General features: G+C 43.7%; 1 protein-coding gene and 1 non-coding gene across 11 annotated transcripts in view; both read left to right on the forward strand.

Moving 5' to 3' along the window:
- The window catches only part of ASH1L (ASH1 like histone lysine methyltransferase), a 183,478-nt gene that overhangs the window by 33,911 nt on the left and 121,904 nt on the right, over positions 1-27,663 (forward strand). The gene's annotated exons all lie outside the window — the stretch shown is intronic.
- On the forward strand, positions 13,643-13,749 carry LOC123393761. Its single transcript, XR_006608614.1, has one exon. It is a non-coding gene; the product is annotated as a U6 spliceosomal RNA (small nuclear RNA).

A 27,663-nucleotide genomic window follows, 5' to 3' on the forward strand; every position in this document is an offset into this window, starting at 1 on the left:
ACTTGTTTTTATAGATAAAACTGACTTACGCTGTGTACTCGGCGTGAAGGTATGGTTGGTTTATGTTTCAGTAATTTTGAGGCTTTTCTGTATTTAAGTTTTGGCAAAACTGAAAATTTTCATATTAATGATAATAATAATAATAATAATAATAATAATAATAATTGAGTGTTGGCAGGAATCTGGGGAAACAAGCCCTCTCGTCCACAGCCGGTGTTGAGTAAATTGGTATGGAACTTTTTGAATTGTGCTGTTTTTTATTGGTGAGTTTTCAGGGTTCTTTATACACTCTGCGTGCAGGACTTGCTAATGTGAACTCCCCCGTGAGGGTTGTCTTCTCACCCTCTTGACCGTGTGCTCTGATGCACGAGCACTTTCAGTGTTGATGAACTCCTGCTTATCTGTCTTTTCTTCTGTTGCCTGTGCTTCTGGAGTCCTATCTGAGAAATCACTGTCAAATCCCGTTTATTGAAGATTTTTCTTTATGTTTTTTTCAGGGTTTTATCATTCTTGCTCTGTGAATTCAGGAACTAATTCAGACTGCAAGAGATACTTCGGACGTGGGAAGCTATTATTAAAAACAATGTCATGTGTAGAGGCGCCTGGGTGAGTCCGTGAATTAAGCCTCGGACTCTTGATTTTAGCTCAGGTCATGGTCTGTGGGTGGAGAGACTGACCCTGACCCCCCCCCATCAAGCTTCATACTGTGTGTGGAGCCTGCTTACAGTTCTCCGTCTCCTTTTCCTTCTGTGCCTCTCCCACGACAAATAAAATCATGTGTAAGAGTATGGATACTGGACCAGAAGATGCTATTTGATTAGGTAATAAACTCCTATGATTCAGAATTTAAGAGAGAAAAAAGGAAAAAACGAAATACTGTTACCGTTGTTACCCTTCTCCTCGCTGAGTAAATCTATTTTGGAATCGCCTTTTAGACAATCTCGTGATAACCCCTAACCAACTGTGATAACGATTAAGCAGAACAACCATTTCTCAATCAAAATGAGAAAACTGATGTGTATACTGAATGCATTTTCAGGTTTACATTTACATTTGGAAAATAATACTTCATTAAGAATTAGTTGTGTATTTTAAGTTTTTAAAATTTTATTTATTTTTAAAAAGATGTTATCTATTCAACAGAGAGAGACAGAGAAGGAACACCAGCAGAGGCGTGGGAGGAGAAGCAGGCCCCCCACTGAGCAGGGAGCCGGGTGCATCAGGGCTCGATCCCAGCACCCTGGGATCCTGATGTGAGCTGAAGGCAGACAGCTAATGACCAGGCACCCAGGCACCCCTGTTTGTTTCTTTTTAGAGATTTTATTTATTTATTGGACAGAGAGCACAAGCCAGGGGAGAGGCAGGCAGAAGGAGAGGAAGAAGCCACCCGGGTGCCCCAAGAACTAGTTGTTTTGGAGCCAAAATTGGTGCAAAGAATCTTCCAGGAAAATCACTCCCAACATTTGAGTCTGTAACGTCTCCCACAAAGACATTAGGTATATACAGGTCAATGCGTGTGTCTCCCTCCTCCTGCAGTAACAGTTGGGGCGCCTCCATGCCTCAGTCGGCTCAGCGTCCAAGTCTGCTCCGGCTCAGGTCATGGTTCCGAGTTCCTGAGATTGAGCCTCACACTGAGCTCTCTGGGGAGTCAGCTACTCCCCTTCCCTGAACCCCTTCCCCCACCGTGCGGGTGCGTGCTCGCTTGCTTGCACGCGCGTTCTCTTTCTCTCTGTCTCAGGTAAAGAAATAAATACAGTCTTTTTAAAAAACATTTCCTGTAAGGGGCGCCTGGGCGGCTCAGTCAGCTCAGTGGCTGCCTTCAGCTCAGGTCGGGATCTCAGGGTCCTGGGATCTTTGAGTCCTGCATCAGGCTCCCTGCTCAGCGGGGAGCCTGCTCCCCCCCCCACCCCATCTCTCGTTCCCCCTGCTCATGCTTGGTCTCTGTCTTTGTCAAATAAACAAATAAAATCTTTGAAAAACAACTTTTTGGGATGCCTGGGTGGCTCAGTTGGTTAAGCGGCTGCCTTCGGCTCAGGTCATGATCCCAGCATCCTGGGATCGAGTCCCACATTGGGCTCCTTGCTCAGCAGGGAGCCTGCTTCTCCCTCTGCCTCTGCCTGCCTCTCTATCTGCCTGTGCTCGCGCTCTCTGACAAATAAATAAATAAAATCTTAAAAAAATAATAAAAATAAAAAAACAACTTCTTGTGCAAATTGGGTTTTGTTGTCTTGCCACTTCATGTGGTGTCTGTCGTTTCGGAAGTTGTCCGAGTGGTCTCTCCACTCTTCTGCAGCAGCATTTCAGCAAGTGAGGATAGAGGTGGAAGCCCTAGTATCTCCTACATGCCTTATGCCCAAACGTAGACGGTGGCGGTGCTGGTGCCTTCCTCTCTGGCGTGTAAGCAGCAGTGCAGTGTCACAGTCGCGCAGCATCTGTACTTACGTGTGACCCTGGTTTGCTCAGGCGACTCTGCCCAAACAGGCACTTTCGAGACAGATGAAGAGTAACCAAAATGTGTTTTCCTGCGGCCGGTGATTAAAACTGAAACTTGTTTGAGGTTAATGGGATTGGGGTCTGTTTCAGTGCCAGTGTACCCTGATAACAGTTTAGGTCACAGAGTGTTGAGCCTCTAGTGCTGTGCTGACTGACATTTTGCCAGTGAATAGTTTCTTTGGTGTCATTTTAGCCTAGTTGAGTGGCTTTAATGAGCACAATGGATTATAAATAAAATTTACAGCGCTAATTATAATTTTCCTCCAAAAGATAGTTTTCTGTTTGGGAAAGAAATGTCTGTACTGACGTAATAGATTCTTTAGGAAACAGCTCATTGAAGAGGTAATTTTGAATTTGAGTCAAGTGATTTTTATGGAGAGTTATTAAAACCCACATGAATCCAAGTATTCTAATTAAGCCCTTTCGGTCTGAGATTTTATTTAATTACAGAACTGATGGTTTAATGTTTCTTTAATAAGAAAACATACGGATAATAATAATAGTATCTCAGCCCTTGCTTAGTACAGCTCATTTGCCGAGCAGTTTTTAAATTGCTGCACACAAATCCCAATTGTTTCGAAATGAAATGTTGAGGGAAAAAATGGGTTAGATACTATCTAGGTTTTGGCTTTTCTTTCTTTCCTACTTTTTTCCTCCCCAGAGAGAGAGAGAAAGAGTGCACATGAGCCAGGGTCAGAGGTGTGGGGCAGAGGGAGAGGAGGGGAAGAGAGACTCGTAAGCAGGCTCCATGCCCGGTGCAGAGTGTGATGTGGGCCTGGATCTCATGACCTACGCCGAAATCAAGAGTCTGAGGCTTAGCTGGCTGAGCCACCCAGGCGCCCGTGTCTGTTACACTTCAGCTAACTGGTCAGGGGATTAATCGTTTACTTGTATTACTTAAATTTACTGGTATGACTTCTGTTATTAATGATTGTACTTTTCACAACGGAAGGTCAGGATTTGGGTCACTTAATTTTAAACAATCTCTAGCCTCACAGTATTCTTTGATTTATCTGTTTCTCCATAAAATACTGAAGTGCCATCCTGGGCAGTACACAGGTTGTTACTGTGTGGTAGCTTCCATAATAAAAACACATGCAGAGTGTTGAGGAGTTCACAGAGTCATTGGGAGGAGGTGGGTGGAGTGTATGCTGGGCAGATTTGCAGAGGGGTTCGTGTTCAGAATTAGGTATTGGCATCTTGGCTAGAACTGCTAGAAAGAAAGAGGCTTTGGGGGCCAAAGTAAATATAAGGGCGCAGAGGCACAGCTAGCGTGTTGCACAGACATTTATCAGTTGTGATGACAGGACAAGAATTTGAAGCCCTTTAGTGTAGGCGAGTGCTGAGAAAATACACTGTGGAGGACTAGTTGGGGGGGCTTACATGTTCTGCTTTCTTGTGTCATACTCAGAACTTAGGGAAACTGCATTTTTTGTCTACATTTTCTTCTTAAGAAATCTTGGGTGAAAGTTTCTTCTCTGTTTTGACTTACAAAGTTTTTAAATTTTTGAACCATGTAGTGTTGCTTCTAACATAAAATTTTTAAAAAATTGTATGACCATTCCCATTTGTTTTGTTTTTTTTTAAAAGGTTTTATTTATTTATTTGACCGAGAGAGAGATCACAAATAGGCAGAGAGACAGACAGAGAGATGAGGAGAAGCAGGCTCCCTGCTGAGCAGAGAGCCCTATGCGGGACTCCATCCCAGGCCCCTGGGATCATGACCTGAGCCGAAGGCAGAGGCTTAACCCACTGAGCCACCCAGGCGCCCCTCCCATTTGTTTTTAAGGATTTTTTTCCTTTGTTTTTAAAGTTCTGACATTTTGTGGCTGTACTTTATATTAGAAAGAGGAAACATTGAAGTTAAAATTGATTTTTTGGAAAGTTTTTTTTTCTTTTTTTAGAGAAATTTGGAATTATTTTTAGTTGTAGTTAGTAGGAGCCGTGTCCTTTTTAGCTGAAATGTTAAATCTTACCGAGCTACAGTACCCGCATCTTACTTTGATCTGTTAGTACTGAAGGGCCTCTGGGCGGGCTGGTGCTGCTTGTGGAGCGCACAGAGCTGCACCAGCAGGTGGCGATGGAGAGCCGGGTCAAGCATGGGTTGCAGGGATTTAACTCTAAAAGGGGAAAGGGAATTGAGGTGTATTAGGGGTTTAGGATACAGCTGGCGAAGCTCAATGTGACTGTTCGTGGTGTTGGTTTGTTTAAAGATTTAAAAAAAAAAAAAAACTTTATTTGACAGAGAGATCACAAGCAGGCAGAGAGAGAGAGAGAGAGAGAGACAGAGGGAAGCAGGCTCCCTGCAGAGCAGAGAGCCCGATGCGGGGCTTGATTCCAGGACCCTGGGATCATGACCTGAGCTGAAGGCAGAGGCTTTACCCACTGAGCCACCCAGGTGCCCCTAAAGCCAATCTTAATGTAGTTCTGTTTCATAGAATTAAGAATTCTTTTTCCAGAAGAAAAGGAAACTTGTTGTATGTTTAATTCCCCCTTCTGCCCTTACAACTAAAAGGTGGGAAAATATGAGGACATAATCCAAGATCTGAATAATGACCTCATCTTTTTGTTAAAGATGAGGACACTTGGTCCCAGCGAGTACCTAATGTCAGGAGTTAAACAGAAGTATGTAGGACTGGAGGGAGACCTCCCAATGAAGGGAGTGGGTCATTGTTTGCGTGTTAACTGTGATGTCCTTGGGACCCTTTTTATAGATATGGGTCTTCGAACTGGATGTATGGTGTTCCTAAGGCTTTTGTTTATCTGGAGTCTATTATCTAAATTGCGATTATACAGATTAGCAAAAAAAAAAAAAAAATCATACGAGCAAAGATGGCAGAAATGGCAGTGTTGGTAAAGTGAGATAGTAACCACTACTCACACTTCAAACAAAATAGGTTCTGAGCTATTAAATTTGGTCTTTTTCTACCTTCATGTTGTAACAGTCAAGTTTTTGTCTACTGTGTGTATATTACCATTAGTTTTAGAAAACATCTCAACGTCAAAACACGTTAGTAGTAAAGAGTTCTGCTACTGTGTTAGGAAGTCAGAGTTTAGGAGATGGGCAAAGGCATTCTGACACAGACGCACAGATGGTAGATAGGTACACTAGAATATTTTAGGTATTTTTAGCCAAGCTACGTGGGATTAGTAACACCTCAGAATATATGTGAAAGGAGAAAGATGATCCTAACACTTGCAGAATTCAGTGGTAACTTTCACAGTAACAACAATGAAGTAAGGTAGACCCTGCTTCTGAACCCCACCTTTTTATTTTGCACCGAAATTGCTGAGTGTGATTATCCCGTAGTTCCTTGTCTAGTCCCTCATTGCACGGGTAGGAACTACAAAGACTGCTGAGGAAGTCACAGACAGATGCTGATGGCTAGAAGCCAGAGCAAAAGGATGCTTGGTCACTTTTTGTTAAGCTGCTTATTGATTGTGACGCTAGGAATTATCAGACAACTGGAAATTGTCCTGCACGCACTTGATGACACATTTTTCTGTTGCAATCTCAAGAAGTAAATTAGCTAACATCAAAATGAAAAATTAGAAAGATGAATTTGTTACTAAGTTCTTAAATAAAAAGCAAAGAGAAAAAAGTTTCATTTGAAATAGAGAAAGGAGGGCCGATGGGACAGTAGAAAGCCTCAGCCTGCCTGTCGCCCACTGCTGGGGAAGGGCCCCTGAGCTGTAACCTCGCCGCTTCCACTGCGCATGGTTCCATTGTCTAACATGTCACCTTGTAGTGCAGTTCGTGGTTTTTCTTTTGTTTACTAGTGAATGAATGCTCCTTGAATGTTAGGGCAATCATTTTAGTTTTTGCATTTAAGGATCAAAACTCTACTTAAAAAATAGGTCATTAAGGGCTCCTGGGGGGCTCAGATGGTTAAGGGTCTGCCTTTGGCTCAGGTCAGGATCCCGGGGTGCTGGGATCAGCCCCGCATCGGGCTCCCTGCTCAGCGGGAAGCCTGCTTCTGCCTCTCCCTTGCCCCTGCTTGCATTCCCTTCCTCACTGTCTCTCTTTCTCTGTTAAATAAATAAATAAAATCTTAACAAAAATAGGTCATTGAGATTATGGACTGTGTGTCAAGATCTGCAGGCATTAAAAACAGCAACAGCACAAACAAAACCAGCCCCAGCACCAGAACTACGCACCTTAACATTCATCTAGCTCAAGAACAGAGGATTGGTTTCTGTAGCCCTGAGATGGTGCTTTTGCGTAAATTTCCCCAACTGAAATACTCATATTTTCTCCTTTCAGTTACTAAAAGTGTGTATTAAAACTTTTAGGTCTATTTAAAACAGTCTATAGTTTGCTGCTTTTAAGAAATTAGCGTTATTATCTGTGGCTGTTTCATGAATTTCCTGGTGAATCACAACTTTGACGACCCTTAGAAAAGCCGTTCATCTTGCAGTAGGTCAGACGAAGCCAGATGTGTGGGTCTCCACATCGCGGAGAGATAAACCAAGCTGTCTGCAGTGTCTCCATTCGGAAACAGCCCCGCATTAGGTTCTTAGTTTAGGAAAACATTTTTGGATGTCAGGTACCTTTTCAAAGCATTTAACACATCTTAGTGACTCAATCACTAACAGACGATACAAATGAGCCCTAGTGACACTTTTATCATCACTGCTGTTGATACTGTTTATCCCAGGGCCTTTTTTTCCATTTTTGACCAGTTTTTTTTGTGTTTAGGCTCCTTAGCTCTATCCAGGAAGTAAGGGGTCCCATTCTCTCATCTAACCGCACCTTGTGAGTTGTGTCCTCTGTGGGAGCAGTCTTCCTTGTACCGGCGTAGGAGCAGGTCCAGAATAGAAGACTGCATCATCCGCTGCTGCTTTTCCACTCCCGGGTTCTTGTTGGCAAAAGTTACTGGAGCTGGAAGACCTGATGGTGTACAGGTCCTGCTTTCAGTAGGCTTCTGTTGTCTTCCCTTCATACGGACTGTTTGTTTTGGAAGCTGCTTGCGCTGCTTACTTTGTAGTGGAAAAGAGGAGAGAGGTTGGCTTGGGGCCCAGCTTCTGCACGGCAGCGGCTGTTATGCAAATTATGGTGGATCTCACATTTCTGTAAAGGCTTCTTTTCTTCCTTTACATACACAAACAGCTAAGGGGCCTTGGAGACAAAACAAGATGCCACTCTTCCCAAAATACCTTTCATTATGGCAGCTTCTGCTGCCCTAAATGGAGGGGAAAGCAGATCGCTTCTGCTGCACTGTGAACACGGCTATAAATGTACCAGGAAGACTCGAACTCTCATAGTCAGTTCCAGCAGGTTCATCCTCATTTCTTGCATTTTGTAGTAGAATCTTCTCTAATTAGTGCTGCATTTGGCTGATAGGGCAGTTCACTTTCTCTTAAAGTGTTGGATGTTAATGATATCTGCTTGAGTCTGTATCATGGTTTGTTTGAATGGTGTACAAAATGAGGTACAGCAAATGTGAATATTTCTCATTTATTTGTTGATCTTGCTAATGGAAAAAGTCATTATTGAACCACATTGAAAGACGGCATAGCTTTCTTTAAGTCCCAGGGAATTAAGCCTGAACATCATCACAGTGACTTGCTAATTCACATGCTGCTTTTTATTGTTGCCTGTTCATATCTTTTATTTCATTTTAATGACCATAAATCACTACAGAGATGCTCACATACAGACTGCTCTGTAAGTGCACATTGCTAATTAATTTTGAGATATAGCTGCACAGAAGCAAATGAAAACTTTTGGGGAGACATCAGAATTAAAGGCCTTACATGATGAGATAACAAAACCTAGGGATTTTATGAAACTGACTGAGCCAGCCCCTGTGTTTCTAATTTCTAACATAGTTTTATGAGTAACTTAATGTTTCTTACTATTTGGGGAAAATTTTGTCCATAAACCTTTTCCTTTACATTTTTTAGTGGTTGTACTAGAGTTGGCAATACACAGTTACACCTAAGCCAAGTTCACTTTCACTTCAACACTATCATTTCAAGGGTACATTGTGATAACAAAATCACCCAAATTCCTCCCTACCCTCCTTTGTATCATCACCATTGTTCATTTCACTTATATATAAGGATATCAGGCCTTTTCATACATTGTTGCTATTATTTTAAACAGACGTACCTGTTATATCAACTAATAATAAGAAAAATAAAAGCTTCTACGTCACCTTCAGTTTTTCCTTCCTCAGTGGTATTCCTTTCTTTTTCTAGATCCGAGTTTCTGAACCATCATTTTCCTTCTCTCTAAAGAACTTTGAACATCTTAAAAAGCAGGTCTGCTGGATTAGAGTCCCTCAATTTTTGTCAAAGTCTTTATTTCTTCTTCATTTTCATTTTTATTTATTTTTTTAAGATTTTATTTATTTGACAGAGAGATCACAAGTAGGCAGAGAGAGAGGGGGAAGCAGGCTCCCTGCCAAGCAAAGAGCTTGATGTGGGGCTCAATCGCAGGACCCTGGGATCATGACCTGAGCTGAAGGCAGAGGCTTAACCCACTGAGCCCCCCAGACTTCCCTCTTCTTCATTTTTAAAGGGTAGTTTCACAGAATACTGAATTTCAGGTTGGTGATTTTTTTTTTTTTTTTTTTACACTTAAATTTCAGTCTGCTGTTCTTGCTTGCATGGTTCCAAGAAGACGTTAGATATAATTCCTACCTTTGCTTTTCTGTAGGAAAGGTGTTTTTCCCATCTTCTTTCAGGGTTTTTTCCCCCCTTTTTTTCTTTCTTTTTAAAAAAGTTTTGTTTGTTTGAAGAGAACAAGGGCAAGCGGCAGAGGGGCAGAGAGAAGCCTGATGTCCTGCTCTGGCCGAGGACCTGGCATCATGACCGGAGCACAAGGCAGACACTTAACCGACTGAGCCACCCAGGCGCCCCTTTATCTATGACTTCTGTGGTTTGAAAGTGATGTGTGTAGGTTTGTTTTGTTTGCATTTTTCCTGCTTATTGTTCGTTGAGCTTTCCGGACTTTCGGGCTCCCTTGCCGTGTTCCCGTGGCGCCGTGCCGTTGCCGGTTCTTCATCTCCTGGCCTGTCTTTTCCTAGTCTTTTTTTCTGTTCAGTTTTGGAGGTTTCTATCGAGACAGCCTTCAACTCGGAGATTCCTTCTTTCCTGAGCCGTGTTGAGGCCGCTAAGGAGCGCGTGCGGGCCGTTCCCGCCGCTGTGCTCGGCCCGCGGCGCGTCCGCCGCGCTCTTCCTAGTCGCTGCGCCTGCCTCTGCGGTGGCGCTCCAGCCCGATTTCGAGGTTGGCGGTGCTGGAGCCCGTGCGGGGACGCACCGTCGGACAGCCCCGAGCCGCGGCCGCGCGGGGAGCGGGAGCCGCAGCCGCGCGGGGAGCGGGAGCCGCAGCCGCGCGGGGAGCGGGAGCCGCAGCCGCGCGGGGAGCGGGAGCCGCAGCCGCGGGGCCACCCGCCGAGCCGCGGGGCCGCTTTCCCCGGCGGCCGCGGCGCTCGTCGCCTGTCCCGCGGCTCCCGGGGTGGCGCGCCGCTGCCCCCGGACTTCGAGCGCCGCGGGGCGGGCTCGGCTCCCGCGCTCAGCCTCGGTGGCGGGAGCGCGATCCGCCGGCCGCACGGGCGCTTCTCGGTCCGCCGCGGGAGCGCGCGTTTCCTCCCGCGGAGCGTGTGGGCTCGACCCGCCTCGACAGGCCGGGCCGTGCTGAGGAGCGTCGCCGGAGGCCTCCGACGTCCCCCGCGGGGTCCCTTCCCGTCCCCCGGCGGTGCTCCTCCCGGTGAGGACCCGGGGCGGACGCCGGGCTGGAAGCGGGCTCCGGCCCCGGCCGTCGTGCTGCGGCGTCGGGCGCCCAGCCTGTCCCGGGCCGCCGGTCAGCGTCCGCCGCGGCCCCGGGAGCGCGCTGGCTGCGGCGTGTGCAGCCGCGTTCCCCGCGTCCGACTTCCCGGCGGCGCCGGGGCGTCCCAGCTTCCGTGTGGCCGCGGCCGTCCGGGAGTCCCGGTGCACGGCGGGGAGCGCTCCGCACCTCCGCGGCCGTCGGGCGGTGAGTTCCGGGGTCTCGGGCGCAGCCGCTGCGGGACCGCGGCTCCGGTTCTGCGGACGTGGCCCTGGAGCACGTGCCCAGAACACCGCTCTCCAACGGCGTTGCTTATTCATTGCCCCGTGACACCGCCCGCGCGGGCCGAGGGGCCGAGCTGCGGAGCCGGATGCAGGGCTCAATCCGGGGCTCCGGGGTCGTGACCTCGCCCGGAGTCCGGCGCGTCTGTTCCGCTGTCCGCATTCACGAAACGACCAGGAACCGTCAGTCTGTCCGCGACTGTCCGTCCTGCATGTCCGTTTGGCCCGGCGCGCGCCGTGGGGCAGCCGGAGCTGCCGCTGTCGGGCGGCGGACGCGGGGCGGCGCTGACCTCGGGCTGCGGGGCGCTCGTGCGGCGGCGAGTGTGGCGCGGGGCGCGAGCTGGCCCGGGCCGGCCGCGGTGGCGCGCAGGGGGTGTAGGAGCGCTGCTCGGGGGCGTGTGGGCAGAGCGCAAGGAGCGCTGCGGCCGCTGGGCCGTGGTCACTCGGCGGCGCGAGACGTGTTTCTGCGCGGAGGGCCCCGCTGTTGCACACGAGTCCGTGTGCTCTGACGGCCCCGACTTCTTAGACGTTTCTCTAGGCCTGGAGCAGAGGCGGGAGGCGAGCTCGCTCTGCGGCTGCTCGCGGGAACCTTTGAGCCGCGTGGACACGCTGTGATTTCGTGTGCGCGAACCATGAAGGAGTGCCCAAGAGCGATTTCTCTTGAAAGCTCCAAGGGTGAGATTAAGACGTTTCACCTAAAAGTCACTGTTCCGTGTTCCTTCGCCCAGTGCAGGAAGATGCTAGGAAGGCGAGGATGACGGTAAGAACGGGAGTCTGTGGCCCAGTCTTTTATGATCCCTTACGTTCCATCAGCGTCCGGACTTGACCTGTTTGCGTTGACTTAGATGACCTGTTTATACTGTCAGTCCCCTCGTTTGACTGTTTGGTAGTCGTTGAGACAGACAGAGAACATGACAAGGAAGAAGGTCAGAGGGAGAAGCACACTGACTCCCCACCGCGTGGGGAGCTCGATGGGGGCTCGATCCCGGCGCTCCAGGATCGTGGCCCGAGCCGAAGGGTGTTGCGGAACCAGCTGAGCCCCAGGCACGCTGTGTCATGGTTCTTTTAGCAACTAACAGCTTTTGTGATTATATATATTTCAGCATTTCGGTTTTACAATAATACATGTACCTCTGCTTATTTAACGTTAACACATGATGCCCATAAGGAAGTTCTTCATGTTTCAGATAGAATTCGTTAAAGTGAATATTCGGGGCGCCTGGGAAGCTCAGTGGGCTAGAGCCTCTGCCTTCGGCTCAGGGTCCTGGGATCGAGCCCCGAGTTGGGTTCTCTGCTCGGCAGGGAGCCTGCTTCCCCCCTGTCTGCCTGCCTCTCTGCCTGCTTGTGATCTCTCTGTCACATAAATAAATAAAATCTTAGAAAAATAAATAAAGTGAATATTCAAATAATACCACAAATCCAAGTGTGATGCCTTATTTGTATTACTGACAGTGTTAGAAAAATTGGTAGTAATCTGTTATGTTGATTACTTCTAAGTTTTGAATACCAGAAATAACATGAATGTAAGCATTTAGTTGTTTGGCTGGCTTTCTTTCTTTCTTTCTTTCTTTTTAAGACTTTATTTATTTATTTATTTATTTGTCAGAGGGAGAGAGAGAGCACGCACATGGGCGCACACAAGCAGACAAAGTGGCAGGCAGAGGCGGAGAGGGAAGCAGGCCCCCCGCCAAGCAAGGAGCCCGATATGGGACTCCATCCCGGGACCCTGGGATCATGACCTGAGCCAAAGGCAGTGGCTTAACCCACTGAACCACCCAGGAGTCCCAGTTGTTTGGCTTTCTTGAGACTGAAGCCAAACTTGGTAAAAATCTGCCTTGAAGTATAAATTGATAATATCTTTTAGAAGGAGATATTTTAAAATATTTCTGTAATTTTTACTATTCTCCTATCTTCCTCCTATAACTTGCCCTTTCTTTAGATTCTGTGACTGTGTTTCACAAGGTCTCATTTTCTTTATTCTCCTTCACTTTTTTGGTAGTCACTCATAGTAATGACAAAATATAAAAGCCCTGTCTTGTAGCATTTATTTCTTCCATTATTCTGTTGAGTTTGAACATGTTTACTTGTTCTGCTATGTAATTCTTTGCTTTGTTCATATCTTTGTTCATTTTAAAATACAGTTTCTCGGGCACCTGGGTGGCTCAGTGGGTTAAGCCGCTGCCTTCGGCTCAGGTCATGATCTCAGGGTCCTGGGATCGAGCCCCGTATCGGGCTCTCTGCTCAGCGGGGAGCCTGCTTCCTCCTCTCTCTCTGCCTGCCTCTCTGCCTGCTTGTGATCTCTCTCTCTGTTAGACGAATAAATAAAATATTTTTTAAAAAATTTTTAAATACAGTTTCTCATTGTTGTTATTTTTTTAAAAGCTGTATCCCAGTGGGGAGCCAGGGTGGCTCAGTTGGGTTAAGTGTCTGACTCTTGGATTCAGCTCGGGTCATGATATTGGGGTCTTGAGATAGAGTCCTGCGCTGGGGTACCTGCTGAGCAGAGTCTGCTTCTTTTCCTTCCCCCTCAGCCCGCCCAGCCTCTGCTTGTGCTTGCTCGTGCTCTCTCTTTCTTCCAAATAAATAAATAAATCTTAAAAAAAAAAAAGGTAATATCTCAGTGGTTTCCTTTACATATATTTTTGTTACCTTCCTCCCAGAAAAATATACTCCTGTCTAGAGAAGAATTTAAAATTAATCGGGAAGGAAAAAATGAAACAAGATGGGATCAGGAGGGAGACAAACCATAAAAGACTCTTAATCTCACAAAACAAATTGAGTATTGCTGGGGGGAGGCGAGGAGGGAGAAGGTGGTGGGATTATGGATATTGAGGAGGGTATGTGCTGTGGTGAATGCTGTGAAGTGTGTAAGCCTGACAATTCACAGACCTGTACCCCTGGGACAAATAATACATTATATCTTAATAAAAATAATTAATAAATAGCATGCACACACACACACATAATTGGGGGCGGGGAGATGAAGGTAACCAGGCAGATTTTCAAAAGAAGCCAATGAAATATATTTTCTGGATATGATCGGTTTATTTTTATGATGAAAAAAGTAGAGTCATTTACATTTAAAGACTCGGTCGTACTTGTTTTGACAGTACATGTGCTAAAATTAGAATGATACAGGGAAGATTAGCATGGCCCCTGGGCTAGGAAGACAGACAAATTCTTGAAGTGTTCCTAAAGAAATAAATAAAGGCTCAGTGAATAATAGTTTAGCTTTCAATTTAGACACTGCTGTGGATAGAATAGTGAACTGGAAAACAGTATTGAGAAAATTACCTGGAAAACAGTATTGAGAAAATTACCTAGAATGTAGCACAGCCAGAGATGTCAAATAGGGTAAAAAGAATTACAGTAGATAAAGGATGATTGTGAGTCTAATATGTCCCAGTTGGAGTCCTGAAGAATAATTGAGGAAACCTAATATTTGAAGGGTAATAGTCCCAAATTGAATATTCATGATGGACACGTTCTAAGAAGGGCCGATAAAGCTATGTCTATATTAAGGCACATTAAGTGAATTTCTAGACTATCGAAGACAAATATATATATAAAACAATGAGAATTAGAGGAGCAACAGTTAAATATCCGCCTCCAACCATCAATTAAAGAAAGGTTAGGGAACAAAAGAGTTATGTCTTTGAATGCTGAGAATAAATAATTGTCGGTTCTGAACAGGGCTTCCCCTGCTGTCAAGTTTTAGCAGACTGGATTGCAGATGTAGCAAGGATATTGTTTCCAAATACTTTGCTGGGAATTGTAAAAAAACAGTCACTTTTGTAAAAACAATGAAGGATAAAACGGTTTCAAGAACACAGGAGACATATGAGGCATTTGAAGGCGTACAAAGACAAATAGAAGAAAAAAATTATAGAAAAGTGCAGTTAGAAGCAGCACATGTGAAAACAGTGGGGAAGAAGGAACAAGATGGAAATGAACAAAGTTCAAAAGGATGGGCAATGTGTGATAGAATGGGAAGAGGGAAGAAGTAAAAGTATGCGTGATTGGCATCTTCAATTAGAAAGGCCGAACTTTTTATTAGCTGAATGTAAAGACATTGTTAAAATGATAAAAAATTTCTGGGTCCCTGGGTGGCTCAGTTGTTTAGACATCTGCCTTTGGCTCAGGTCATGATCCCAGAGTCCTGGGATGGAGCCTCACATCAGGCTCTCTGCTCGATGGGGAGTTTGCTTCTCCCCTCTCTCTCGGCCCCTTCCTCCTGCGCCTGCTTGTGTCTGTCTTACACTCGTGTGTTCTCTCTCTCTCTCTCAAATAAAGAAAATCTTTTTAAAAGATAAAAATAAATTTAAAAATAATAGAAAATTTCAATAAATAGATTGAGAGGGCTTGTTAGATCTCATTTAATATTGTTATAGATGATGTGTCATGGAAACAACTGCAGTGTTAGACTTGATCAGTGAACCTTATAATCTCCTTTGTGATCCAGGTCAAAGGATCAAGTTACCTCTGGGAGGATAAACTTCAGCGTGTTCTTGTCAAAATTCAGAACCAAAATAGCAATTTTCTTAATGCCCTCAAGTCGGACAGCTCATCTGTATTAAAAGGATATTGACTAACTTTTTTGAACACTTGAATTTGGAGTATATTATGTTCATTCTTCAGCAAACTGTGGAAGACAACCTTCATTCTTTCTGTTAGCCAACCAGGAGAAGAATGGGAAGGCTAAAGCAAATATTATAGTAAGGGTTGGAAAATGTCATTTAAAGGTGATACAGTGGATAAAGATGTAATACAGTGAAAACAGTCAGCAGTCCTATAAGTGAGTGATGAGGCAAGAGCAGGGAGAGTGTGCTAATCTAATCGCTACTGATAGAAAGCAAGTATCGAAAACTACGTGATCGGTTTTTGAATTTCGAGAAGTATACATTTTAAAATAGAATTTTAAATTTAACTGATAAAATAAGTATATTCCACACAGTGTAAAAAAAAAGTTTAGGCTATGAAAAGTACCAAGTGAAACAAAAATGTTCCTGTGTGTCAGGCTACTAGGGTTGCCGTAACAACAAATCATAGACCAGATGGGTTAAAAACCATCTCTGTTCTGGAGGTTAGAAGTCCAAGATCATTTTGTTGTCAGGGTGGGTTTCTGGTGAAGACTCTCTTCCTGGCTTAGACATAGTCATTTTCTTGATGTGTCCTCTTGTGACCTCTTCTCTGTGAATGCAGAAGAAGGAGAGCTCTGGGCTCTCTTCCTCTGACAGGGACCCCATTTTCCTAGATTTGGGCCTCACCTTTCTAACTTCCTTTATGCTGAAGTAGAGGTCTCCTTCAAGGGCCTGTCTCCAGACTCAACCACGTTTAGGGGGTGAGGGTTAGGGCTTTAGCATTCGAATTTTGGGGCACATACTTCAGTCCGTAACAGATGGAGTTTCACAAAAATGGAACTTGCAGTAAACTACCATAAAGAATAAAAACAAACCGTATTCTCTGGTCAGGATGGAGAAAGACTAGAAATTAATAAAAGCAGACAACAAAAAGACCTAATGGTTTGGAAATGAAACGGAAGGTTTTATGTAGCAAGTGTAGCCCGGAAGCAGACAGAAGGGAGGGAAGACAGATAAATAGAATAAGTAGTGCTAAAGGACAGATCATTCCAAATACAGGAGAAGTTAAAAGAAAGTTGGAATAATTCGGTTTTTTGCTTAATTATATGCAAATAAGGGGCTCCTGTCTGGCTCAATTAGTAGAGCTTAGGGCAGTTAGTTCAAACCCCCTCACATTGGGTGTGGAGATTACTTAAAAATAAAATCTTAATAAATGTGAAAACATGGGTAAGCATAATTTTTTTTTTTTTTTTTAAAGTTAATTTACTGGGACGCCTGGGTGGCTCAGTAGGTTAAGCCTCTGCCTTTGGCTCAGGTCATGATCTCAGGGTCCTGGGATCTAGCCCCGGGCTCTCTGCTCAGCGGGGAGCCTGTTTCCCCCTCGCTGCCTGCCTCTCTGCCTGCTTGTGATCTCTATCTCTGTCAAATAAATAAATAAAATCTTTTAAAAAATAAAAATAAAAAGATAAAGATAATTTACTAAATCTGATTCCAGAAATCACAGAAAATTTTAGCTTTATGATCAATGAAAATTAATAATAGAGAATTCTCTCGAAGTTAATACTATTGCCCAGAAATCCTGTTCCTGGCTCTGGTTTCATTCTGTAAAACCTTGAGGAAACCAATAATTCCAAAATTATCGAGACATTTGCGGAGCCTAAGAATGAGAAGAAAGCAAGCATAGTATTCTGAAGCCTTACAAAGATACACAGAAAGGGAGACAACACGATAATCTTCCCTGAGCTCGTGCTCAGCTGCTTCTGAGTATGGGCAAGTTTTGCTTCAGCTTACTTTTGAATATGTGCACAAAGAGGACTACACACACTCCTGTTAGATTTGTTGAATTCAAGGTATATTACTGTGTTATTTCCACTGTTCAAGAATGAAAATCTGTAATTTTTAATGATTAAAACGTATCCTTTGTAATAAATAGCCATATAGTTCTGTAAGGGCTTCATTTTAGTTTCAGGGTTACAAGTCAGTCCTTGAAAGTATTGAGTCTTTAAATGTCAAAGCAAAGGTTGTTTATTTTTTGTTTTTTGTTTTTTTACCTATTTTGACAAAAATATGCTTATTTCAACGTAATTTGGCAAGATAGAAATAGATTTGCTTTATATTTCATGGAAACAAGTTTATAGGTATCTTTTATTTTTATAGAATGGTGTGGTAGCCCTGTGCTTAAGGCATTTATGGCATTAACAATTGGTAGCCAAGGCTGGCAGTCTTTAACTGCAGTTACAATTTTCTTAGTTAAAAAATATGAAGCTGTGCAGTATAAGGGGACAGCACAGTGATCCTTTCGGTGATGGGAGCATTCTGTATCTTGACTGTAGTGGTAATACATGCACCTGCACAGGTGATAAAATGGTATAGAAGTGAACACATATACATACACACACACACACACACACACACACGAATACATGTAGAACTGGGAAAATCTGAATAAGGTCAGTGGATTATGTTAATATCAATATCCTGGTTGTGGTAACTATACTTTGGAAAGGTGTTATTGGGGGGACTTGGGTAAAGGGTATACCGGATCTCTGTTATTTCTCACAACTGCAGGTGAACCTACAATTATCTCAAAATGTTTATTTAAAGGAGGGACGCCTACGTGGCTCAGTTAAGCATTTGCCTTCAGCTCAGGTCGTGGTCCTGGGGTCTTGGGACTGAGCCCAGTGTCAGGCTGCCTGCTCAGTGGGGAGTCTGCTTTTCCCTCTCCCTGTGCCCCTAGCCCCGACTCATGATCGTGCCCACGTACACAAACACACACACACACTCTTTCTCTCTTTCTCTCTCAAATAAATAAAATCTTTTTCAAAAGTTGTTTATTTAAAGGAAAAAAGGCACTATGTATGGTTGGTTGTTTTTTCCTAGAAATGTAAGGGAGTATAATAACATCAGTAGCTAAAAAAAACAGAAAAACTGATACTCCCTCGATGAGTAAAGTGAGTATGTAGAAGTGTGGAATACGTGTAGACGTGTAAATGAGCACATGGAGTTGTGTTTGCGCGTGTGCGGCTAGATAAGGAGCAGCCAGAGCGCTCTCGCTGCGGTGGAGATGAAGCAGGTGGGCTCTGTCGTGTGTTAATGTTACTGGGGGACAGGAGGGAATAAACTTGGAAAGGAGAAACTAGAAGGATAAAAATAGGAAAAGTTATTAAGATTATTGTTATTTGTAAGTGATGCTGTATACATTGATCATCAGAATCAGTGAGAAGGCTTGTCGGAGAGTTCAGTGAGGTGATTGCCAGTAGAGTAATAAATGAGAAGTGAGTAGCACCTAGAAAGAAGCAAGGCGCGGGGCTTGACGTGTGTGAGGAAAGCTGCAACATGCCGCTGAGTCTTGAACCAGTGGAAGTGTGTTTGAGTAGGATCATCGTGAAGAGGTCAGTTCTCCCAGAATTCATCTGTGAGTTGTTAATATGGTAAAATATGCATAACGTCAGATTGACCTTTTAAACCAGTTTTGCATAAGCAGTTCTGTGGCAGTAAGTACGTCCCATTGCCATGAAGCCTTCGTCACCGTCTATCTCCAGAACATTTTTGCCCCCCCCCCGCCCCCCGCCGAGATTCTGTCCTCCATTAGTGAAAACCTTTCCCTGCGGCCACGGCAACTGCTTTCTACTCTGGTCTCTAATTTTACTCCTCCAGGTGCTGCAGAAATGGAATCGTACAGTGTCTTTCTTTCTTTCTTTCTTTCTTTTTTTTTTTTTTAAAGATTTTATTTATTTATTTGACAGACAGAGATCACAAGCAGGCAGAGAGGCAGGCAGAGAGAGAGAGGAGGAAACAGGCTCCCTGCTGAGCAGAGAGACCGTTGTGGGGCTCGATCCCAGGACCCTGAGATCATGACCTGAGCCGAAGGCAGCGGCTGAACCCACTGAGCCACCCAGGTACCCCATACAGTGTCTTTCTGCGACTGGCTTATGATTTCCTTTGAGCTTAATGTCGTCATGGTTCATCCATGTTGTATAGCATATGTCAAAATTTCCTTCCATTTAAGGCTGAACAACTGTATGATACGCCACAATTTCTTTATCATTCACCTGCCAGTGGACATCGATGGAATGGCTGCCACCTTTTGGCTCTTTGTGTATAGTAGAGCTGTGAACATCAGTGTAGAAATATTTATCTGCACAAGCCCCTCCCTTTATTCCTTCGGGGTATTCGTAAATTCAACCATGAAAATTAAAGTTTTTTACATATATGTGTATATATATATATGTTTTATATATATATGCACACACATGTACTAGATAAGTTGCTTGTAACGTTTATGTGGCAAAATAAGAGTAGCAGTGACGTTTCTGAAAGGAACAGTAACAGCAATCAGTCTTCTTTTTTTTTTTAAGATTTTTATTTATTTATTTGACAGAGAGAGATCACAAGTAGGCAGAGAGAGAGGAGGAAGCAGGCTTCCTGCTGAGCAGAGAGCCCAATGCGGGCCTCGATCCCAGGACCCTGAGATCATGACCCGAGCCAAAGGCAGAGGCTTAACCCCCTGAGCCACCCAGGCGCCCCAAGCAATCAGTCTTATTAGAAAATAAAACAAAGTTAAAATTATTAGAGCATTATGGTAGTGGTGAATGTAGAGACAGAAATTCAGTGACACAGAACGAAAGCTCTAGCAACAGACCCGTGTATATACAAGAATTTAATGTATGAAAAATGTAGCATTTCTTGTCACAGGACAAATGACAAAATGATTCAGTAAATTCTTTTGGAACTGGGTAGTTGTCTAGGAGATTTTATACATACACAGGTACACATCTATATTAAACTTCAGGAGTGTGTGGTCTTTCATCTTTTTCTCACTGATACTTTACCTTTTTTATTTTTAAACTCTTTAGAGTTATTTATTTTTAATTATTTATTTTTTTAAAAAGATTATATTTATTTATTTGACAGACAGAGATCACAAGTAGGCAGAGGCATGCAGAGAGAGAGGAGGAAGCATTCTCCCTGCTGAGCAGAGAGCCCGATGTGGGGCTTGATCCCAGGACCCTGGGATCATGACCTGAGCCGAAGGCAGAGGCTTTAACACACTGAGCCACCCAGGCGCCCTGTGTTTATTTCTTTTTGAGAGAGAGAGAGCACACAAGCACAAGCAGGCTCCCCTCTGAGCCAGGAGCCCGACGTCACACTCGATCTCAGGACCCCATGATCATGACCTGAGCTGAAGGAAGACTCTTAGCCAACTGAGCCACCCAGGGCCCCCTGAAGATTTATTTATTTGTATTTGAGAGAGAGAGTGGGGAAAGGGCAGCAGGAGAGGGAAGGAAGAGAATCCCAATCAGATTCCCCAATCAGTGAGGAACCCAACTCAGGACTCGATCTCCTGACCCTGAGATTATGACCTGAGCTAAAACCAGGAGTTGGATGCTTAATTGACTAAGCTCCCCCTGAAATCCCTCTCTGCTGTATTTCCTTGGAGAATAGAAAGTTGTCGTTTTTAACATTTGAAAACAATAAAGCTTCTTTGATTCTACGTTGTCTTCTAGCTCTGACTCCCATTTCTCTCTTTCCCTGTGTTTCTTCACGTGGTCTTACATTTTTCTTCTTAGATTCTCTTGAGCTTTTAAACCCATCCCAACGGGGTTTTTGCTCTCACTTTACAGAGTGCTGTTGCGGGGTTCCTGGCAACCTCCCCCCGCCCCCCGTGCCACCTCCCGCTGATCCACCCATGCCCTTGGTTCTGTTTGCTCGGTCAGCAGCGGTTGGCAGTTGGCTCTTACAAAGATGGGTTCCTCACCCCACGTCCCCGTTATTACCTTCTGGCTCCTTAGTCTTTGCTGGCTCTTCCTTATTTCATGATGTGGCCCTGCCCCCGTGTTTGTTGGAGTCCTCCTCTCTGCCTTTCCATCCCCTCCCTCGGCTGAGTCAGCCGGCCTCAAGGCTTTAAATGTCTGTGTGCTGTTGTCTTTCAGATTTTGAAACTTCACGCTCACACTTCTCTGTTTGATGTTCAGAAGGCTTTTCAGTCACACCATGTCCAAAACAGAGCACAAGTTGGGCGTGGGGGTGGGGCAGAGAGAGAAGCAGACTTCTTGCTGAGCAGGGAGCCCAATACCTGGCTCTCTCCCAGGACCCCAGGATCATGGCCGGAGCCCAAGGCAGACACTTAACCGACAGAGCCAGCCAGGTATCCAGATCTGTGGGTTTCCTTATTGTCTTTTTCGTCTATTAAAATACAAGCCATGCAAAAGCAGGAATTTTTTTTTTTAAGATTTTATTTATTTATTTGTGAGAGAGAGCGAGCGAGCTGGCATGCATGCAAGCGCACAAGCAGAGGTGGAGAGAGAAGCAGGCTCCCTGCCGAGCAAGGAGCCCACTGCGGGACTCGATCCCAGGACCCTGGAATCATGATCTGAGCCGAAGGCAGCGGCTTAACCACTGAGCCACCCAGGTGTCCCAAGCAGGAATTATTTTTATTAACATATAATGTATTATTTTCCCCAGGGGTACAGGTCTGTGGATCACCAGTCTTACACATTTCTCAGCACTCACCATAGCACACACCCTCCCCAATGTCCGTCACCCCGCATTCGCTCCCACCTCCCTCGTCTCCAGCAACCCTCAGTTGGTTTCCCGAGGTTAAGAGTCTCTTATGGTTTGTCTCCCTCCCAGGTCCCATCTTGGTTCATTTTTCCCCTCCCTTCCCCTCCATACCCCCCACAGCCCCCCACTCTGCCTTTCAGAGGAATTTTTGTGTTTATTCTTTGCTATATCTCCAATGCTGAGTAGGAACTCCATGTATATTTGTTGAAAGAAGAATCAGGTCACATACCTCTTTGCATAAAACCTTCCAATGGCTTCCCATCTTTTGGACTAACAAAAATGTGTCCAGTCTGCCTCTCTAGCTCCTGCCCGACCTCACTTCCTTGATTACACCAGAGGAGGTCTTGCCTCGGGGCCTTTGCTCTCACTGTTTCTTCTTTGGGATAATATTCTTTTCTCAGGTGTCTGTACATTCCTCCTTCACCTCCTTTGCGTTGGGTTTCTGTGCCGATATGGTCTTCTCAGTCAGGACGTCCCTAACAACCTTTGTTAACACTGTGAATGCACTCCAGCCATAGTTTCTCCTCCTCTCCCACACTCTGCAGCTTGTGCGTAGCACGTCTCGCTTTCGAGATGTGCAATAGTTGACTCACCTTTGTACTGTCTCTACCCTGTTGGCGTATTAGAGTGAATGCTCCATGGTAAAAGGGATTTTGTCACTGCTGTTGTTCTTTGTGCTTAAACAGTAGGTACTTACTACTTTCTGAAAAAATAAGTTCTTGATTAAGCAAGAATTCAAGACTGTAAAGTAAGTAAAATCAGTGTTCGTGACTATCATCAGTGTAGAGTTAGAAAATCTAACAGGGGCGCCTGGATGGCTCAGTGGGTTAAAGACTCTGCCTTCAGCTCAGGTCATGATCTCAGGGTCCTGGGATCAAGCCCCACATCGGGCTCTCTCCTCATTGGGGAGCCTGCTTGCTCCTCTCTCTCTCTGCCTACCCGTCATCTTTGTCTGTCAAATAAATAAATAAAATCTTTAAAACAAAAAAGAAAGAAAAGAAAATCTAACAAAAAATTGATTCATGAGGGGCACCTGGGTGCCTCAGTGGGTTAAGCCTCTGCCTTTGGCTCAGGTCATGATCCCAGGGTCCTGGGATCAAGCCCCACATTGGGCTCTGCTCAGTGGGAAGCCTGCTTCCCCCCCTCTCTGCTTGCCTCTCTGCCTACTTGTGATCTGTCTCTGTGTCAAATAAATAAATAGATAAAATCTTAAAAAGAAAAAACAAACAAACCAAATTTATTCATGAAAGCAATGTTATTTGTGAAATATTTAGAACTAAACTTGAGAGCAACTGTTTGGGGTCTATTTTGAATAAAATTATAAATATCTGGTAACACCAGAAAGTTTTACTAAATTAATTCGATTCATTATTATGGTATTAATGTTGGTGTTTAGATTTTTTTCCCCCTACTGTAATATACAAAATTAAAGTCATTTGGACATTCTTGAAATTTCAAATGCATCTCAAGGCCACCTGGAAGTTTACCTAATGCAGAACTAATCAGGAGTCCTTATACAGATGTTCTAAAGGTAGTGGTTTGGGATATACAAGTCTGTGAATATACTAAAAACCATTGAATTTGTGCTTTAAAAGAGGAAATTTTAGGTATAACTGAATTATACCTCAATAATGTTATAAATAAAATAGCCAAGGAAATTCTGCAGGAGTACAAAGAAAAATCAGTCTTTCCAAGTATTAAAACTTGGTATGAAGTTATAGGATCAGTCTTTTGTATTAGTGGCTCAGTAGTAAACATAACTGTGAGTGACACAAAATGGAGAGCTTAAAGGAAGATTCAAATATGAGTAAATTAGATGCTGAATGTATTTCAAGTAAAGGAACATGAAGTGAGTAATGGAAAAACTCCTTTTGAGATAAAAAGCTGACCTACTCACAGATTATTTTCACAATCTAAAGTAGATCAATAATTTAAAAAGAAAAGAACAATTCATGGAAAATGTGGTGAAGATTGTTGTCTTCAGGAGGGCTTGACCTTTGCAGGCGCGCCGTGGGAGCAGCTGGAGAGCTGGAGAGACTGTTCTGTTGGCGGGAAGGGTTGAGAGCTCTGACCGGAGTGAGACTGGGTTTGAGCCCGTCAGTCGCCTACTGGCGGGGACCGTGGGCTGGCAGCACCTCGACGTCTCAGTTAATCTAATATTATATCATGATTTGGAAGAAAAACCGAATTATCTATGTATGTCTTTGTTGTTTTTCTTCCTTTTTTTAAAGTTTATACAGTTTTTTTTTTTTTTTTTTTTTTTTTTTTTAGCATATAATGTTTGTTTCAGGGGTACAGGTCTGTGATTCATCAGTCTTATACAATATACAGCACTGACCATAGCACGTACCTTCCCCAGTTTCCACCACCCAGCCACTGCATCCCTCCCAGCGCCACCACTCCAGCAACCCTCAGTTTATTTCCTGAGATTCGGAGCCTCTTATGGTTTGTCTCCCTCTCTGGTTTCTCTTGTTTCGTTTTTCCCTCCCTGCCCCCGTGATCCTCTGTCTTGTTTCTCAGATTCCTCAGATCAGGGAGATCATATGATCATTGTCTTTCTCTGATCGACTTTTTCACTTAGCAGAATACCATCTAGTTCCATCCACGTCATTGCAAATGGCAAGATTTCTTTTTTTTTTTTTTTTTGTGGCTGCATAATATTCCATTATCTATATAATGGAATATTACATATATGTATATCACATCTTCATTATCCATTCATCTGTCAGTGGACGTCTGGACTCTTTCCGTAGTTTGGCTATTGTAGACATTGCTGCTATAAACACTGGGGGGCGCGGGTGCCCCTTCAGATCTCTACATTTGTATCTTTAGGGTAAATGCCCAGTACTGCAGTTGCTGGGTTGTATGGTGGCTCTATTTTTAACTTTTTGAGGAACCCCTGTCCTGTTTTCCAGAGTGGCTGCACCAGTTTGCATTCCCAGCAGCAGTGTAGGAGGGTTCCCCTTTCTCCGCATCCTCGCCAACATTTGTCATTTCCCGACTTACTAATTTTAGCTATTCTGACTGATGTGAGGTGGTATCTCATTACAGTTTTGATTTGTATTTACCTAATGTCAAGGGATGTGGAGCGCTTTTTCATGTGTCTGTTGGCCATTTGGATGTCTTTGCGGAAATGTCTGTTCATGTCTTCTGCCCATTTCATGATTGGATTATTTTGTTTCTTGGGTGTTAAATTTGGTAAGTTCTCTTTAGATTTTGGATACTAGCACTTTATCTGGTATGTCATTGCTTCTCCCATTCTGCCAGTTGTCTTTTGGTTTTATTGACTGTTTCCTTTGCTGTGCAGAATCTTCGTATGTTGATCAAGTTCCAATAGTTCATTCTTCCCCTTGCTTCCCTTGCCTTTGGTGGTGTGTCTAAGAAGGTGGCTGTGGCTGAGGTCGAAGAGGTTATTGAGGCTGAGGTCAAAGAGGTTGCTGCCTGTGTTCTCACGGATTTTGATGGATTCCTGTCTCACATTGAGGTCTTTCATCATTTTGAGTCTGTGTTTGTATGTGGTGTAAGGAAATGCTCCAGTTTCATTCTTCTGCATGTGGCTGTCCAATTTTCAAAGAGACTGTCTTTTTTTTCCATTGGATAGTCTTTCCTGCTTTGTCAAAGATTAGCCGACCATAGAGTTGAGGGTCCATTTCTGAGTGCTCTGTTCTGTTTCATTGATCTATGTGTCTGTTTTTAGTACCATACTGTGTTCATAATTACAGCTTTGTAATAGAGCTCGAAGTCTATTGAATTGTGATGCCACCAGCTTTGCTTTTCTTTTTCAACATTCCTCTGGCTGTTCGGGGTCTTTACTGGTTCCATACAAATTCTGGGATTATTTGTTCCATTTCTGTGAAAAACATTGATGGTATTTTGATAGGAATTGCATTAAATGTGTAGGTTGCTTTAGGTAGCATAGACATCTTAGCAATATTTATTCCTGCAATCTGTGAGCATGAAATGTTTTTCCATTTCTTTATGTCTTCCTCAATTTCTTTCAAAGGTACTTTATAGTTTTCTTTATATATTTATATATAAATATACTTTATATATTTGCCTCTTTGGTTAGATTTATTCCTAGGTATCTTTTGGTTTTGGTTGCAATTTTAAGTGGAATTGACTCCTTAATTTCTCTTTATTCTGTCTTGTTGTTGGTGTATAGAAATGAAACTGATTTCTGAGCATTGATTTTATATCCTGAATTCCTGTTCTAGCAGTTTTGGCCTGGAGTCTTTTGGGTTTTCCACATAAAGTGTTAAATCATCTGCAAAGAGTGAAAGTTTGACTTCTTCTCTCCCAATTCTGATGTCTTTTATTTCTTTTTGTTTTCTGATTGCTGAGGCTAGGACTTCTAGTACTATGTTGAACAGCAGTGGTGATAATGGACATCCCTGCTGTGCTCCTGACCTTAGGGGGAAAGCTCTCAGTTGTTCCCCATTGAGAATGATATTTGCTGTGGGTTTTTCATAGATGGCTTTGATGATATTGAGGTATGTATCCTCTGTTCCTACACTCTGAAGAGTTTTTTGATCAAGAAAGGATGCTGTACTTTGTCAAATGCTTTTTCAGCATCTTTTGAGAGGATCATATGGTTCTTGTTCTTTCTTTTATTAGTGTATTGTATCACATTAATTGATTTGCAAGTGTTGAACCAACCTTGCAGCCCAGGAGTAAATCTACCCAAGACCCTGAGATCATGACCCGAGCCGAAGGCAGCGGCCCAACCCACTGAGCCACCCAGGCGCCCCTGTTGGGAGATTTTTTTTTTTCCTTTTTTTTTTAAATTTTTTTATTTTTTTATTTATTTACTTGAGAGAGAGACAGTGAGAGAGAGCATGAATGAGGAGAAGGTCAGAGAGAGAAGCAGACTCCCCATGGAGCTGGGAGCCCGATGCGGGACTCGATCCCGGGACTCCAGGATCATGACCTGAGCCGAAGGCAGTCGTCCAACCAACTGAGCCACCCAGGCGTCCCTGTTGGGAGATTTTTGATGACGGCTTCAATTTCCTTGCTGGTTATGGGTCTGCTCACGATTTCTATTTCTTCCTGGTACAGTTTGGATAGTTTATACGTCTCAGAACCGCATCCATTTCTTCCAGATTGTCTTATTTGTTGACATATAGTTGCTCATAATCCTTTTTTTTTTTTGCTCATAATTCTTTCTTATAATTGTTTGCATTTTTTCAGTGGTGGATGTGATCTGCCCTTTTTCATTCATGATTTTATTTATTTGGGTCCTTTCTCTTTTCCTTTTGATAAGTCTGGCCAGGGGTTTATCATCTTATTAATTCTTTCAAAGAACCATCTCCTAGTTTTGTTGATCTGTTCTGTTGTTCTTTTGGTTTTTATTTCATTTATTTCTGCTCTGATCCTTATTATTTCTCTTCTACTGGGTTTAGGCTTTATTTGCTATTCTTTCTCCAGCTCCTTTGGGTGTATGGTTAGGTTCTGTATTTGAGATCTTTCTTGTTTCTTGAGAAAGACTTGTATTCCTATATCCTTCCCTCCTAGGACCACCTTTGCTGCATCCCAGGGATTTTGAACAGTTGTGTTTTCATTTTCATTTGTTTCCATGAATTTTTAAAATTCTTCTTTAATTTCCTGGTTGACCCATTCATTCTTTAGTAGGATGCTTTTTAGCCTTCATGTATTTGAATTCTTTTCCAACTTTCCTCTAGTGATCGAGTTCTAGCTACAGAGCTTTGTGGTCTGAAGATATTCAGGGAATGATTCCAGTCTTTTGGTACCGGTTGAGACCTGATTTGTGCCCAGGATGTGATCTATTCTGGAGAATGTTCCATGTGCACCAGAGAAGAATGTGTATTCTCTTGCTTGGGTGGAATGTTCTGAATATATCAGTGATGTCCATCTAGTCCAGTGTGTCATTTAATGCCCTTATTTCCTTGTTAATTTTTTTCCTTAGATGATCGGTCCAGGGGCGCCTGGGTGGCTCAGTCAGTGAAGCATCTAC

Source organism: Mustela putorius, unplaced genomic scaffold, assembly GCF_011764305.1.
Source record: "Mustela putorius furo isolate JIRA1106 unplaced genomic scaffold, ASM1176430v1.1 tig00000997_pilon_pilon_pilon, whole genome shotgun sequence".
In the NCBI taxonomy this organism is placed as follows: Eukaryota; Metazoa; Chordata; class Mammalia; order Carnivora; family Mustelidae; genus Mustela; species Mustela putorius.